The 17,236-nt window shown below is 50.3% G+C and overlaps 1 long non-coding RNA gene across 8 annotated transcripts in view; it reads left to right on the top strand.

The window, feature by feature from the left end:
* The window catches only part of LOC142060803 (uncharacterized), a 125,270-nt gene extending 108,369 nt beyond the window's left edge, over window positions 1–16,901 (top strand). For all 8 annotated transcript variants that reach the window (XR_012661936.1, XR_012661935.1, XR_012661931.1 and 5 more), the window contains 4 exons: window positions 5,201–5,347; window positions 15,188–15,322; window positions 16,113–16,513; window positions 16,635–16,901. This is a non-coding gene — a long non-coding RNA (uncharacterized LOC142060803). The remainder of the gene's footprint in view (window positions 1–5,200; window positions 5,348–15,187; window positions 15,323–16,112; window positions 16,514–16,634) is intronic.
* The last annotated feature ends 335 nt before the right edge of the window (window positions 16,902–17,236 follow it).

Genomic DNA, 17,236 nt, shown 5'->3' with positions numbered 1-17,236 from the left:
TACATGACTCCAGCCTTTGCTAGCCTTATCTCGTCCATCTCAGGCATAAGGCAGCTGGTGGGGTGCATGGGTTTGTACCTGGGGAATACCCAGGCCTGCCTTGAGTCCCGTTAGGTAACGGTACAATGTCAGGAACTGGTCTGCACCAGCATTTCTAGCAGTAGTGGAGAATAACAAGAAGCCTGCTGGTGCATAATCCCAGAGCAGGCACCCGGTGCTCGGGCAGGACTGGTTCACACAGCTCAGGTCACACAGCCACTGGCTTAGATAGGGGGGGAAGGGGCTGGCTGATGCTCCTCAGAAGCTATTTCTTCCAAAAATATGTTCCTGCCTCAGATGGAAAGGTAGGTCTTTTGTTTGTCCCCCTCTCCCCACCCAATCTTCCTTACTGACCTCCTTGCCCCCTTATAGCACCTTACGTTTTGCACAGCCCTGCTTCAGCCCACGGGCAGATGTGCACGCAGAGAGCACACGCACGCAGCCAGCGTGCTGCATCGGCCAGAGCGCGCTCCCGGCACAGCGTGCCCATGTGGCGGGACTGCGTGCCGGCATAGCCCCCGGGTGTGAACAGATGCTGGTATGCAGCCTCGGGGAGAAATGGGCATAGGAAGGCAGGTAGGATGGCATACGTGGAGGCACCTGGCTTGACTCAGCTCTCCATGCTTCACCGAGAGAAGCCGTTTGAAAGAACAGCATGTGAAGTCGGTACCCCACAGGTGAAGTCTGGCCAGCACCACCAGCAGTGCAGCTGGAAGCTCAGACTGGTTTCTGAAACCGTGCTGATTGTGACTTGGTCGAGCGCTGTGCTTACATTAAAATGTCCCCTGCCTTTGCTGGTACTCACGCGGAAGTGCATGTGAAATACAAAGGCAAGGACAGGGTGAGGAGTCAGGACTTCTCAGGGCAGGCGCCGATACCTTTCTTTCAAGTCATTTCAGCTGTAAAACAGGGGTCACGATTCTGATCTACGTCACAAGGATTTGGGAGCCTGATTAGCTACAGCCTGTAAAAGACTGAAGAAGTCTTACTGTGAATCTGGGACCAAAGAGTAGAGAATGAGAGAGGCTGTCTTATGGGCATGTATTATGCTGCCCTGATTTTCTCCCTGTGTTATCGATCCAGTGGCTTGCTAAGATACAGCCCTGCCTGCTGTAGTGGTTTAATTCATATTTAAGCATCATTATTCTTCATGTTGCGGTCTTCCCCTGCTTGGGGTGCTCCTCACAGCCCATCCCCAAAAACATCCATTCCTGTCTGTGTTTCATGGCGTGCACTGCTCCCACATGTGTGTGTGTGCACACCAGGGAAATGGAGAGGCAGCTTCAGCTACGCTAAGCAATTAAACTCTGGTAGCTCAGGGATGAGCAGGAGGCCGTGATTTTCTTTTCCTTTGCAGTAATTGCCTCTGCAATCAGCTTTGATCACCCAAGAGCAGAGGAGATGAGTGCTGCAAGTTGACATCAGTGGTTTTAATATATCCATTTACATATACAGGAGCAGTGCAGCATACAGCTTTCCATAGCGCCTCTGACCTGAAACCATCGCCGCTCCATAGACACCTCATTTAATTTAATACTTCACCGCCACTGCGGAAGCCACAGGATGGGGATGGGAGGGGGGGATAATCAAGCCCTCACTCTCTTGCTCTCTGTGAATGTCTGTAGAAATGACATGAAAGTAATTGCTTTTGAAAAGCAAAGCAGAAATGGCACAATTGATTCCACTTAAATGAGAAGAGAAGGGGTGGGGGTGGGGATGTTCACCCTAAACATGCCACCTTCTTTCCTGCTGCAAGCAAATCGCTTCGTGGGTCTGTGTGGGGATGAAGGAACGGTGGGCTTGTCTCTGAATGGCACACAGGGGAAGGAGGCAAGCCCAGACGGGCAGTGCTGCTTTGAGCAGGGTACATCCTCTCAGCTAACTCGGACCCAAAGGCAGAGGCTGCTTCATGAAGCCATATGACATCCCCTATTGTCACAGGCATTTCTGTTGCTGGGGAGCTGGTAAGGAGCCTCACTGCACTGAACATCCTAGAATTATTCTGCGTCCAAAACACACTCATCTCCCTTGCAGCTGGGGAAAGGGTGTGTTTATCCTGCATGCTGAGGAGACATCAGTTCCTCTCCATCTCTCATCCATCTCAGATTAGCCCTGTGGATAAAGCTTTGTGACCCCCACGGCTTTGGAAGCTATCCAGCCTGATGCCTGCTGGTGGATGCCCATCCCTCTGCCAAGGCTGCTGCTCCTTGGAGAACAAGCACCCTAGATGCTTTACTAGTTTGTTCTCTCTTTGTTCTTCACCTTCTCTGCATGGCAGCCAGCTGATCTGTGTCCCAGACTCCAGGCACAGCCAACATCTGGCTTTGCCATTTTTCCCAGCTGCCAGGAATCTCCCTGGCTGTTCATCCAGCCTCTACGAGCGGGTAGAGGCAGCTGAGGACTCCTGTGGAAATGTGCCTAGGGCTACGAGAGGGACATGGCACCTCAGCCCAGGAGCTACGGCTCGAGGCTCGCAGGCTGCTGTGTAGAGCCCGTCAGACCCACGGGCTGGCAGCCTTACGCAGCAGAGAGGGAGAGGGAAGAAAGTGTTTTGCCTGCACCAGGCTGAATGAGGTGGTGCATGAAAAGTCCTCCATGCCCTAGTGTTTGTTCTGTTCTCTGGCAAATGCAGGAGAAGCCACCACACAAGAGTCTTGGGGAATCTTCCTAGACTGGGAAGTCTCAGATACGTTCGTACCAAGGCAAAGCCAAGGATTTGCGGAGCGTCTCTAGTTCTCCATTCGGCCCGTGCTCACGCTGCAATGGAAGCCGGCTGTCATTGCCAGCAGAGTAAAAGTGACCCTAGAGTCTGGCGGTCCTCTGCCTGACACCGGCGCATGTCCTTTGCTCTTCAGAGCATGCAGTGTTCACTGCTGGCTCCTGCATGCAGCACAAAGATGGGCTCCACTGTTGCAGTGTACAGGCACGTGAGCACATGCACACACACTCAGATCCACTCAGAATTTAATCGTTTTCTTTTTTTCTTTCGGTGGGCGTTTTGCTGGGCACCTATAACCTTTTTCACTGCGTGTGTGAATGAGTTTTGTGTGTACAGAATATGGCTTGGAGGAATGCAGGCTACTGAGCTAATGACAATGTCTCCGATACATCTTTAATGTAGACATTAACGTCATTTTACGTTAATTACATGCAAATTGATTATTAATGTATTTATTGAATGTTGACAGCTGGGTGACAGGCTTCAGTAAATATGTTTTACTAATCAGTTAGCATTTAATTAATATCAAAATTCTCTCTAGATTTAGTAAGACAGTTAGTGAACATTAATTAGGCCCCTCAGTTGCTGTGTATGTTGCAGGATGTCCATGGTGCTGCTGACAGGGCTCAGCCATGCTCCGCAGCTCTGTGGGGCTCGGGCAGGCAGGTGGGCCTGGAGTGGGCTGGGGACAGAGGCACGGCCAGCAGGACAGACGGACACGTGCCCAGAAGGGAGGTGTTGCTCTTGGGAGAGCCACACACACACAGAACGAAGCGCTGCCCGAGGGCAGACAAGCTGCGGGCAGGAGCAGCACCGGTGGTGGCCAGGCAGGTCCCGCGTGCGTGGGTGACACCGTGGTCGTGGGAGAGCTGAGGCCGTGCCTGCTCGGTGCAGTGTCATGGGCCCTGCAGCACCAGCTGCGCCGGCCACGAGGGCTTGGGACACTCCTTCTCTCCCAGCGTTTGGCCCATTCTATCCTTCAAGACCAGTGAGCCGCGTCTGTGCCCCGCAGCAGGGCTGCTTGCTCTTGCAGGGGTGAGTTGTGGGACAGGACAGGGCACCAGGTCCAGGCAAGAAGCGTGGGCATGGAGACCTGGGAAGCTCGGTGCCTGTGGGCTCTTGGGACCTCCGCTTCTCCTGTTTCTAGGAGGAGACACACAACCTATACGGGACCTACTGATAGGGGAGAATAATACACTAGATCTCTGCTAGAAATCTGTTCTTTGTATGTTCTGCCATGTCCCTGCACCTCAGTGCAGAGGCACAGGTACTGCTCTCATCTAGTCTTGAGATATCTGCAGTGTCTGTCCCCTGTGAGTTACCCTGTTAGTGTCATCCAGAAGCTCTGGAGAGCCCCTTTCCCCACAAAACAAGGCTGCTTCCAGTCACTCCCGAGCAGTTAAAGCAGCATGCTCTTCTCACGGGCAGTGATCACTTTGCTGCACGTAGGACCCTTGGTTACATCAAGGCATTGCACAGCCTCTGGCCAGCAGGACAAAGGATTTCTTAATGCTGAATTTAAAACACCAAGCAAATCAATTCTGGGGCTATGTGGCCAGTGTTTTCTCTTTCCTCCATGTCGTGAGTGGGGCAGGAGCCACGCAGAGCCTTTGCCCCAGCCCCATGCGTTTGCACCCACTGGCCAAGGCTGCTCTCACCTGTCGGAAGAAGGCGAGCAGCATCCCTGAGATGTCCATTGCAAAGGCACTGGGGTCAGTGGCTGGGGAGCCGCTCCACCGCCAGGCTGCTGCAGCAGCACTGTTAGCTCTAGCAGATCGATACTTTAGTCTTGTCATGCTAATTGCTCCTTGGTTGACATTCATGATCCTTTCTTGCTCCCTCCCTGTGTAAACTATTTACAGCTGGTACGCCAAGAAGTGAAAATGCCGAGCCCTCAAAGGCCACTCTTGTTCAGGCAGGACAAGAGGGGTGGATGACCAAGCTGCAGGGTACCAGAGCTCCCCTTCCCCTTCACTCTGTGGATGGCGGGCACTGGGGAACAGCCTGAAGGGGTCCTTAGTGCAGGGTAGCGGAGCACAGAGCCCCCGACACGCAGCCAGATCAGGAGCTGGTTGTTTAGTTATGAGTAAGAATAACTTTGGGTTTTCTCAGTTGCAATTTGCTTCCCTCAGCCAGACTGTCTGACACCCCCTCCATGAGCAGAGGAGGCAGGTACCCCGGTGAGGCAGAGTCTCTGCCTTCCCCGAGTTGGACATATCACTGCTGCCGCGGGCGTGCGTGTCAGATCACACCTACCATATTGGCTTCCTGTCCCCAGAACATCAGGTTTTTGCAGCTAATGTGTGCGGGGGGTGTCTCCTCCTGACAATCCCCACCCCCAGCAGCATCAGGCCTGTGCTGTTCGGGGTTTTGTTAAGCCGTTTAGTATTAATTGATTTTTTTTTTTCCATTTTTTCTTTCTTTCCCTGGGCGGGTCAATAGCTGGATGCTCAAGAGCAGAGGATCTATCAACTGCAGACCAAGCAGAGGGAGAGGCAGGCAGAACTGGAGCAGAAATGCAGCCGGATCCAGCAGCTCAGCCGGGACCTGGAGGCCAGTCACCAGCTGCAGGAGGAAGCTCGTAAACAGGTAGGAGAAGATACCAGTCCACTCTGGCTTGGCAGCCCACGCTCAAAAGGGAACTTTATTTAATGCATTGACAACAATAGTGGTAATCTACTGTTCTCGTTTACATAGAAGCATAATGAAGGGCTAAAGATGCAAAAGCAGAGTCTGTCAACTCCCAGTGAGGAGGGGAAAGTCCAGGGTACCGGGGAGACAGCTACAGCTCTGCTGACTGTAAATAGGTGCGGGGATTGCTCTTGATTTGAGGGTGTGACTGCTGTAATGCACAGATGTCCTGGATGTTGCTCCTGCTGCTGACCTCCTCGGAGAGAGGGAACAGTGTGGCCAGCAGAGACGATGCCTCCCAGGACAGCGCTGTCCTAGCTGGTGGGAACAGTGACGTGTAGTGAGCCAGGAGACAAGGCTTGTTCGGATCTGTTCAGCTATGCTGCTGTGGATGAAATCATCAGTTTGCTCCAGAACATGCAGACAATTAGGGTGGGAGTACCCTCATCACCCTGCGGGCCTGACAGGGGGCCTGTTGGGCAGCACTTGGGCCAGTCCTCTGTGCTGGCTCTGTTTGCTCCTGCCCTGCTACAGCTCCTCTCCTCGATCCCTGTATTTCAGAAGCTGCCAGGAGTCAGAGCATTTGCTCAGACAGCATATTCCTTCTGCATGTGAACCTGGCTCCTCAGCCACAGGGCTATCTGCCTGACGTCCACTCAGGCACCTGTAGTCATGAGTGGATTTTGACCATATGCTGTCATTCAGATCCATACCGCAAACAGAGGTGAAAAGAGCCAATCCTGAAAATCTGTGCAGCTGCTGCTGCTGCACACTGCAGGATTACTTGATTCACCTGCGTTGTCCTCCATGGTACCCACTTCTGTTCTCTTTCAGCACCCCATAAGCCAGAAAATTTATGTCTATTTCAACAACCTGATAGTTAAAAATTTTCAGTGTTCTGGGAGACTAAACCAGGTACTCTTGATATTGGAGTATGAGGTGCCAGCATGCGGGGTAGCAGGAGTGAGCTCAGCACAGCTGGTTTGTCTGAGCAGCAGCTCAGAGGGCAGCACTTTAAAATCAGGGCAGGGTCTGCCCCTGTATTATTCAAAGTGGAAACGTTTTGTTTCACTTAATTTGGTGATGATGAATATATTCATATGAATATGAACATATATGAACACTATATATATTGTATCATATATGAGCATGGTGCAATGCTTCTGTTCATTGCGTTTGAAGGAAAATAAGAAGATACTGCTCCATTTACCGCCAAGTCATCCATTGTTCTCTGTGTGTGTACGTGTGTGAAGACAGCACAGTGTGTGGGCTGCACTGCATGGTGTGAGCCTGTTTTCCAGTTGCCCACTAGTGAAGGCTGGGTGCGGGAAGTTTGCATGCCTTTGTCTGTGTGCATGAATGGTGGAGGACAGATGACTCTGCGAGTGTGTCAGTGCGTGCCTGCGTTCTGTTCTGCGTATGTATATGGGTGACCGTGTATTGATTTGTGCAAAGACAGCATGGCAGGGCGGGAATCACACTTCTGTTTCTTCTTGTAGTTACTGTCTTACTCCCTTCTCATCCATCCATCCATTAATACTGAGTTCAGCTGAGCCTAGGTGCTTGGTTTTGGTGCAAAAATGGCAGATAAAACAGCCTAGCTCTAAACTTTCTCTTACAAAACTCCCAATTAAGGTACTGAACATCAAGCCCTGTTACATAAAAAGGTAACACTATTCTGGGTCAGAACGGTGTCCCACCTAGCTCTGTGTCTGGCAGCAGCTTATGCCTGTGCCCAGGAGAGAGCTCTTTTCCCCTGGGAAAAACAGTGGAAGTTTGTGGCATTGCCCCAAGATGCTCGCCCACCTTCTGTGGATGAAGGGGCTTCCTGACCCCCAGCCAGAGTCTTTGTGTTTGACAGCCCTTGAGGCATTTTCATCCATAACTTGTCAAACGATTTTTGTAACTCAAATATTATCCAGCTTCTGCGATGTCTTGTAGCAGCAAGTTCCACTGCATAGCCGCGTGTGGGATGCAGATTCATCTCCTTTTGTTTATTTCGAACCACTCCCCTGAAAATTTCTGTTGTTTTATTGGAAGAGACCATGAACAGTCATTCCTTAGTCACCTTCCCTGTGACACTTCTGATTTTATAGACCTCTGTCATGTTTCCTTTCCATCATCCTTCTTCCTGACAGAAGGGCCCCAATCTTTTTTTGTTGTTGTTTTTTATTTTCTTTAAGTCAGACACGGTTGCTGATAAATCTCCTGGTTTGGGGGCCCAGGATGCCTGTAGCAGGCTGCACATACCAGAAGCCCTCTGCAAGGAGTGTCAGGTGTAATTTAGCACGGGGAGCATGAGTTATGGTCCTGCCCTTTAAGGAAAGGCTAGCAGCACAGCCCTGCCTGTCAGCTGAGTCCCCCACCTGATCATGAGCTCTCCTGGTGAATGAATCAGGATTTGGCATATCGTTGTTTAATACAGCCCCCATGCTAATGTCTTTTTGAAATGAAACTGAGAAAGCTGTTAACCTCAGTTAGCCAGCTGTCCTCACCGTGACCTGGATAAATCATCATAGCAGGAGCTCTGAAGAACACCCCTCTTACTGCTTTGGAAAACGGAGCTGGAAGGGAAGGACCCTGCTTCCAGCCCATGCCAGGAAGGCTTCTCTGCAGCAAAAGGACTGGTGTGTTCTCATGCCAGGGACCCTGCTGGTGCTCCAGGCTGGGTGTCAGGTCCTCGAGACTTGCAAAGGCTGGAGAGTCCACTGGCATGTTCCCTCCCCTGACAGCCGCCAAGGAGTCATGGCGTTACACTGCAGGTAGGAAAAAGGCAAAGTATTGTATCTGGCAGAGGAGAGGGTAGATTTCCACAGTGGCCTCAGGGACTGGCTCCTTCCGCCACTCGGCCACCGGGCACGTCTCACCATCCAGCCCCTGTTCATGACTATGTGGTCTTCCATGTTTGTTCCCTTCAGCTGGAGGGTGGACTTTCTCCAGGGCAATCTCCTTCACCACACCTGAAGGCAGCTAGTCTTGAGCTGCCTGCCTCCATGGTGGGAAAGTAAATAAAGAGGACAATTTGGTGGCTACCACAAGGTGATCTAGATCTACTGGAGCAGGACATTTCTCTCCACAAAGCTGTTTTGACTCTGGGAGCTGTTATCTTTATAAAGACCTCATTACTTTACCTGTTCTCACAGGGCACTCATAGCTGCTGTCTCTGTGTGGCAGTGAGTTCCACCAGACAGGTTTTCTTATGTTGTTTCTGATCTGGGTGTTCTGTTGGGTTTTTCTTCCTCCTATGTGACTGAGGAAAATCACACCACCAGCTGCATGTAAAAACTCCTGGAAAGAGGAACAAAGCCATCTGTTCTTCATGTCCATGAAGGCACACACAAGAACTAATGGGCATAGCCTGCATCAACAGATACTCATGGGGAGGAGAACAAAGCACTTGAACAGACTGCCAGGGGCCTGAGGATTCTGTATCACGGGAGATCTTTATGGACAGATGAAAAAAAGACAGGGCACTTGTAGGTTCCCCTCTCTTAGAAGTGGAAGATGTGCTATCAACCTCGTGAGCCCTGCTCATTTCCTAAATCAAGCCTTGCTCATATCTTGAAACCCAGCTCTGCCTTCTTCAGAGCCCCACCATAGTCTTCTTCAGTGTACATGTGATATCAACCTATCATTTCCCAGGCTGATTCCCCTTTCTAGCAAAGTGACTGCACTTGAGTCTTCAGTGTGTGCTTGCATCCTACTGTGGTTCACCTGATCTTCACAAGACTTAGTCCCAGCTTTGTGCCTCAGGTGGCATCATATCTCCAGTGGTGCTGGCCATGCTCCCATGCTGGGTAGCAGCGTTGGTTTGTGGGAGCATTCTTCTACCTCACTGTTATGCTCCTGCAGGCTTGTTCACAGGATAGACTTGCTGGGGAGTACACACTAGTGTCTTCCCATGTAAATTCATCCTTGCACGTCTTCCTCATTAGTGTCTTCAGCTCTCTTCTCAGGGAACAGGGTTCTTTGTTCTGCGTGCTGTGGGCTGGAGGTCTTCATATGCAGAAACTCTCCCTTTCCAACCCTCTGGAGCGACAAGTAAGTGGAGCTGCCTAATCTCTCCTACTGGAGCCTTAGTGCCCACCTGCACATACTGGGCTGGTGACTTGGTGCTCCCTCATGTGTTCCAGAGAAGCCTGCTGTCCAGGATGCTCCTGGGTAAAGATGTGCTCCATAGGTGAGCACAGGCCTCGGTGCAGCTGGCTGAGCACTGGTGCTAGGGCCCTGACCAAAGCAGACAAGGATCCAGCAACAGTGCTGCAGCGAGGGATAGAATGGTACAGCTGAGGGCCTCTGAGCTGCTCCCTTTAGCAATACATCCAGCTATCTGCACTGCTTCAGCTGGAACTGGTAGGTGCCTTGTTCACTGAGCTGCACCCAGGAACTGGCATGTGGAAAGCAAGCTGGATTTTGCCCCTTTTACTACCTACTTATCTGGTCACAGGTTACCCAGTAGCCAGAACATGTGCTTTAACATATGCTGAAAAGAGCAAGCAGAGCCTGGAGGATGTCAGTGGATGATGAAGGCTCTGATACCACCATCTGTATGACATGTGCTGCTGCGCCTCAGGCTTTGGCCTGAGCGCTGCAGTTCCACTCTTGGTGGTAAACATAAGAGTACATGAGGCAGAGATGGGAACATAGATTTGCTATCAGAACATTTGGATTCAATTTCCATTCTCAGTAGAATAGCTATGTGCAGTTTCTTACACGTGCTGCTTTGCAAATGAACTGTGCAGGACATGGCTATCAGTCAGAGACCACCTGGAGAGTAAGGTCATCTTGATGCCATGTAGTCTTGCTGTGCAGAGGCTGGCCCAGGCAACGAGGAGGTCAGGGTCTAACTGGTGGAAAGGTCTCACCTCTGCTCCTTGGTGGCTATAGGCATCTACTGCCCTTTGCCTACCTTCTGCTGTTTGAGTGCATCATGGACTCTGGCAGCTGGAGAGGCAGAAGTGCCTGGGTATCAGTGGTTGAGCCATCTGCTTTCTTCTCAGTAACCAACGGGGATGCAGTTCCTAGCAAGACGTATGTTGCCTACCCACAGAGCCTCACGGCCCTCTGCTGAGTAGCAACTGTGTTAGTACTAAGCAGCACCCACTTGCGTTACAGGTCCTCAGTGTGAGGGCGGAACGTGCACAGGCGTATACCATACACCGTATACCAGGACACAGAGCAGCTCACACAGCACCGACAGTAGATAGGCAGGGCTGGAAGCTCACAGAGCCATGACAGCCAGTGGGAACTGTGAGTGAAGGTGAACTTTGTTATTTGTGTAGACGCTGGTGAGGAACCCCACAGGGTATCTGGGTCTGAGAGCCAGTTCTACAACACAGACGTTAAAGAGGGAATAAAGAAAATAATAGAGCATTGACTAAAATGGTCTGCAAGGCTGATTTCTCTCGATGCAGCCTCTGAAGGAGCAGTCTTTGGGGCTGTGGAGAAATAGGCAGCCTGCAGGCTGTGAGGCTAATGCAGAGACACAGCTGTTTGTATAGCTGCAGCGCCTTTAAGAGAGACTTGGGAAAACTAGCTTGGATTCCAATGAATATTTACAATTACACTGCTCCAAAGCTGAATCCAATCACAGCACTGCAGTATGCAGGCTTTGTGCATCAAAAGAAAATGAGACGAAAGCAGGAAGGATGGAGTTGCCTTTGGAGAGACTTATAAACACAGATCTCTCTGCTTGTGGCAGAACTAAAATGCTTTATTTCTGATAGGAGCAATTTATTCTTCAGGCATTTTGCTTGATATTAGAAAGTGCCTGGCTGGTTTTTTGAAGTGAGAGTCTTCAGTAGATGGTCTTTAATTCAGAATGAAAGAAAGGAATGGAAAATGTTGTAGTCCTAATTTTGATATTGTGTTAACAAACTCCAGAAATAGGGGAGCATTTCCAAACTAGAGCTGGGGCCCCTTTCGCTCACTATGTTCTTGTTTAGCATGTGGAAGTGGGCTGGGCAGAGCTACCCTTGTTAAAACCATGCTTCTAACATGGTATTTGGCTGATTACCATGCTCTGCCACTAAACAGGATGATCTGATAGAGAAAGGAAAGGGAAATACTAGCTGAGCATCCATTGCAGCTCAGTATTGGCCTCTTCTTTTTTGAAGTGGAATTTATATAAAAATAATGGTGATGGGGAATCACTGCATGATAAAAAGACGGAGGATTTGTGAGTGCTAGACCACTTCAGAGAGCTGTGTGCAGCAGAACTGGAAGTGTGTGACAAAGCAGAGGCACTGCTTGAACTGACAACAGGAACAGCACCGAGTGGGTCACCTCCAGGAGCTGCTCTGGTGGCCTGTCCAATATTGCCCACTGAGCAACTCTTCTACCTGGTACCAAGGAAAAATCATCTTGGATTCTCTGACTTGTAGTCCTTGTGTTAGTAGTTGGGAGAGCTGTAGGAAAGGGCTTGGCTAATGGGGAACCCATCTGGATGCTTTAAGAAGACCTACAATGTGTCCCATGAGTTCCATATATTAGGAGCTTTTATGGGACTCTGACATACTGCAGCAGTTGTGGAAGAAGGTAGGTGCAAGAAGGGACAAAAGCTCAGGGCAGGTTGGGGACAATATGGACCTCATAACCAGCCATTTTGCATCTTACTCTGACACTGCATGCACAGGACATCAGTTACCAGTGCTGCCAAAGCATGGTTGCAGCACTGAATGCTGCCTGCTGCTCTAACATACAGGGGCTGTGAATAATCAGTGGCCTTGGTGGGGTCCTACAGCACCAAAACACCACTGCTCTTAATTAATTACAAATATTTAAGATATGTCCTTGCATTCCACCATGCAGACATTCTCTAGCACCGTGACAGCATGACAGCAGAAGCTCTGCGAGAAGTCAGGTTAGGATTCACGCTGCAAGAATGTGCAAAATTACTTTGTCACTGTGTGCACTTACAAGCACACCTGACCTGGGAAAGCTACATCTGAAGGCTGGCCTTCTCCATCCCCAAGGCCCCAGCAGGCAGCCCATCTCCACCCCTGAACAGAGGGCAGCACGTTGCTGTTTTCAGACTGTGCTAATCCCTTTGTGTGTTTTGAAGATGATGCTGTTTCCTGGTGCATTTCACCTTGTGGCTGCACAGATCCCTTCTGCGGATGGCAATCTTAAAGGATGCTGATGGGAAATCCCAGGAAGCTGGTCTCTGATCTGAGTCACACTGCTGGTGCAGGGAAGCACTCTGTCACATGCAGGCATGGCACGGGGTGTTCCCTGCGGCTTGGCACATAGTGAAGTCAATAGCCCTCAGCAGGAACTTGCATTCAGTATTATACTGTCTAAGAGGCTTAAAATCGACTGTGAAGTTTCAGTATAGCTAAAAAGAAAAAAAGAAAAAAGCTGTTTTCAGTTTCTCCACTGGTAGCTTGCTCCAGAAGGAGATGGTGCAATTTGGTGATTGATTCTTGGAATCTGGCTAGTGCATCTGCACTGGGGTATCTGGAATCATGTTGTGTAATATGAAAAACAGTCATTCATTTGAAGTTGTCTTCCGGGAACGGCAGCTGCCCAGACAAATTCCACATGAAGATGAGAAATGTGACACAGAGCCCAGTACTGCGTGCAACAGAAATAACAGTGCAGATTTGCACCCACCAGGAAGCCACTGTGATCCATCTCGCTCTCCGCAGCTTATTGTAGGTTCTGATACCAGCTCCTGACAAACGCTGGTTGCTGTGGCCAAAACCAGCACTCCAGCTGACCAAAAGAGGAGCAGCATGCTTGCACAAATCTGGCAAACCCACAGCCCGCTGGAAAACCACAAAGTAGTCGCTAGTGCTAGAATCAGATTAAAGCTCAAAGCAGCAAATGCTGTTGGAGCAGGACGTGGCATAACAATCTATGGGAGCCACTGGCCCAGGAGCCGGAGTGGCTGCGAGGGTCTCCTTTTGCCCATACTGCGTATCTCTTCTTCGAGTTGGCTGGAACGTAACGGAGAACTTCCCGAGCTCAGTGGGGCTGGAGGGCAGACTCAGAGCAACGAGCATGGCAATAGAGACAGCTGAAGTCATGGCTGAGCCAACCCTCATCCTGCTGATGGCAAAGCTCCACCGTTATCTTGGAACTCCCAGCTGTGCAGTCCAGGTGTGTGCAAGGGGCCCGCATCAGGTGTGGCCATGCAGCTCAGACCATGCCTTCCAGCGCTCCATCTCCTCACTGCTAGCCTCACATGCTGCGTGGGATACGGCTGAGTGCTCTTCAGGACAGGTCCCATGTTTCCTCTTTCTAAGCCCCACGCTGGGCTCCTCTATTTCCACGGTGGGAACTGTGTAGTACGACTCACACTGGCTGGGACAATTGCACAGGCTCTGCCCTACTCCCTCATCTGACCACGTAGCCCTGAGAAGGTAAGAGACATTGCTGGTGTGGAGAGCTATAGGAGAGTGGAGGAAGGGCTGAGAGTGAGAGCGGAGAGCCAGCAATGCTCCTCCAGATGGAGGAAGAGCTGCTCTGACTGCCAGAGCAACCTCTGCAGGGCTGGGGGATCCTGGGCTGTGATTAGTGCAATATCAGCAGGCAGTACTTGGGTGGGTGCCTCTCCCACGGGTACCATGGCAAGCACTTGTAATTTTGTGGCAGCAAAAATTGGTACAATTAGCAATGGCTGTAAACTGGTTTATGTACTCTGAAAAAAACCCAAACTCACTAAACATTAATGGTAAAACACTTCCTAGAAAACTGCCCGTATGCTATCCGCTTTAACTGATAACAGTGCATGTGTAAACAGAGCTGTTGCGGCGAACAGCCCTGGGAGCTACCGCAGTTTCTCTGCTAGTGTGTCTTTACATTCCATCCTTCCTCACTATTGCTTAAGCATCACATCTTGCTCTCTGACCCGCTCCAGGGGACAGAACTCAGAAGCACGCTGGCTGAGACACCCCTCAGTCCGTGCAGGTGAGTGCGTACCTCACAGCTCCATTGCCTGTGCCAAACCAAGGTGCCTCTGGGACCCCCGCATTCCCTTCAGGGAGCAGCAGCAGACCAGCATTGTCTCTCCTGCTTTATGCCCTCTGGAGGCATGCAGCACAATGTGAGGCTGCCTCAGACAGGACCCCATGGTCCCGACCCATCGGGCTGAGCAGGAGCCTGTGTATCACAGATGTGGGAGCACCCGATTTCCCAGCCGAGGCCACAGTGCCTTGCTTCCCTGAGACTCCCCTGGCACGGCTGAGTCTCCTTAGGAGGTCGCTGGGCAGCCCTAATGCCCCAGGGAGCCTTAGCGCTCTGCAAGCCACACTTGGGTGCCGGTTCCTTGGGCCCGCACTGCCACTTGCGCCAAGGGCGGAGGTGCTCCCTGACGCGCACGAGTACAAGCACCATCGACCCAGCTTCAGGGCTCCTCGTGAGAGCCGAGTGCAGGTTTTTGCACTGAAGTTGGCCAGCTGACATGACAGAAAACTGTTTGCTAGACACCCTGGTGGCTCATCATAGAAAGGGACTGGGACATAGAGGCTTCTGCTGTGATTACCGCCAGCTCTGCTGCTGCTAAGAGTAAGTGTTGTTTAAAAGTGGGCTAGTCTATGAAGGCTCACCTGTATTCTGACATGGCAGGGCAGAGGTGGGGTTACTAGCCCACCACTGCAAATTTTTAAGCTAGGTTTTTTGGATACAGCTCCTTAAAAAGGGACAACAGGCTGATACTGAGACAGGGCAGGATGTATCAGCATCAGTCCTTGCAAAGGAGCCTGGAGCAGTGAAGGAGAGAAAACTGACTGTGATCAGCTGAAAGCTGTCTAGTTCACTGTCTCATCTCTGCTGTTGTCTCATCTCTGACAGTAGCCAAGGACTGCTGTCTTGGTCAGTGTAAGAAGAGGGTAAAGATACCGCGGTGCTGCCCAGAGTACTCTGCCGGCCTCCAGCGATCTGCAGCTCAGAGGCTTCAAAAGCAAAAGTGGGGTCTTGCTTTTAATCAATGTAAGTGGAATTTTTTCTCCCATTAAAATGTTTAATTTCTTTTTGAATGCATATAAACTTTGTAAGCCCACCATATTCTGTACAAGGCAGCCTGACACAACATATGACATTAAAAAAAAAAAAAAAAGAACTGTTGTTTTGTAGTTGTTACCTGCTAATTTATGGGGTGCTGCTGGTTCTTATATTGAAGGGACAATGGGAAATTATACTGCAGACAAACTCTATATGCCAAACTTGATTTTATAATCCTCTTCAGTCATTTCTTTTCCAGGCTAAAGAGACTATCTACTTTTTCCTCATATGGAAAATATTCTTTGTATTTGATTACCCTTGTTGCTCTTCTCTGAAACCCTTCCAACTCTTATTTTTCTGGAGAGAGGCAGACCAGAGCTGCATATGGTAATCACAATGCAGTTTCCACTACGGATCTATTCAGTGGCATAGCTGTGATCTGCTCTCCATTATTTTCCTAATAATTCTTAACAGTCAGTTTGCCTTTTGGGCTGCTCCTGGGCACTGAGCAAATGTTTCCATAGAACCATCTCTCCATCTATATCTGGTTTTGTCTAGTACAGCCGCAAGCCCTCACTCCTGAGGAGGGAATAGAGCTACAGCAGCTGGGGCTGCAAGTGAAATCTTCTAAGAAAGTGCAAATGCTGCAGAACTTTAGCAGGGTTAAGACCACCTAGCTGTGTCTCATACCTTCAAGATCGGGGACAGCTTCTAAACATCTGGAAAACAAGAAATGATGAGTTAAGATCAGCCTCACTGCACCCCTGTCCTCTTTTAGGCACGTCTACCCTAAAGTACCAGCCCCGCGTAACTCTATGGGAAGAGCTCAGGAGCCTGCTACTCGCTGAAGCAAAACTGAGTGTCAGGTGAGGTAGAACCACTAGAAACAGCCCACGTGCGCCCTGCACTTGGACACGGAGCCTCCTTGGACAAAACACCCACGCCTGCTCCGTGTGGTCACCCTTTCACCCTTGTTGCAAGGATCCCTTCTGAGATCCACCTTCACTTACCACACCAAGCGCAAAGGCCATTGTCATGCAGGTTACAAGACTGCTGACAGCCCGTGTGGCACAGGGACGGGCCCACGCACGCAGCTGACGCAGCCCGCACGGTTCAGTGCTGAAGAGCGGCCGGCTTCATCGCTCAAGAGTTCTGCTGGGTGGCTCCTGCTCAGCACAGGTACACCTAACCAGTGAATGCAGCTGGAGCCCCTGCAGATAAGTGCTGACGTTAAGTCACTATTGAAGAACACAGATAATGGCATGTTCTCTTAGTCCTTCCTTGCGTTTTCTTTCTATAGATTCACAGAGTGAGCAGGAAGGGATCATGCAGTCTGACCTTCTGTACCTGCAGTCAAGAAAATTTCGCCATGTTACTGCTGAATTCAGTAACATGTTTGACAAAGGCAGCTTCAGAAGGTCATTCAACTGGACTTGAAGACATCAAGAGATGGCAAATGCAGTACTTCCTCTCGTGGCAGTCGATCCCTTTGCACCACTCCTACTGACTTTCTTTTTTTGTCTGATTATTACTATACAATGTGGCTAATGAAGCTTTCTATACAGCAGCAGTATGGGCTCAACTTTGTTTCTCCTGGTTTTTATGCTGTATCTTTGCTCTATCTTAGAATAGTAATTTCTTTTTGGCCAGAGACGTAAGGTTTAACCATAAGGAGAGGAAGGACATGAGGATTCTCTTTTTCTCCATTTCTGCATTCCCATGCCCGCCACCCTGTGGAGGTTCTCCCTGCGGTCCCCACCAGAGTCTTTGCACTTACCCAGCCCCCTCTGGTCTCCCCTCAATGTCCCTGTTTTCCCTTTTCTCTTCCCACCTGCTGTTGCCATTGCTGCTGGTTCGGGAGGAGGCCCCCAGAGCCGATACTGATGTAGCTGCCCAGACACA

Source organism: Phalacrocorax aristotelis, chromosome 8 (assembly GCF_949628215.1).
Source record: "Phalacrocorax aristotelis chromosome 8, bGulAri2.1, whole genome shotgun sequence".
Lineage (NCBI taxonomy): Eukaryota > Metazoa > Chordata > Aves > Suliformes > Phalacrocoracidae > Phalacrocorax > Phalacrocorax aristotelis.
This window is presented reverse-complemented; position numbering and strand designations above follow the sequence as displayed.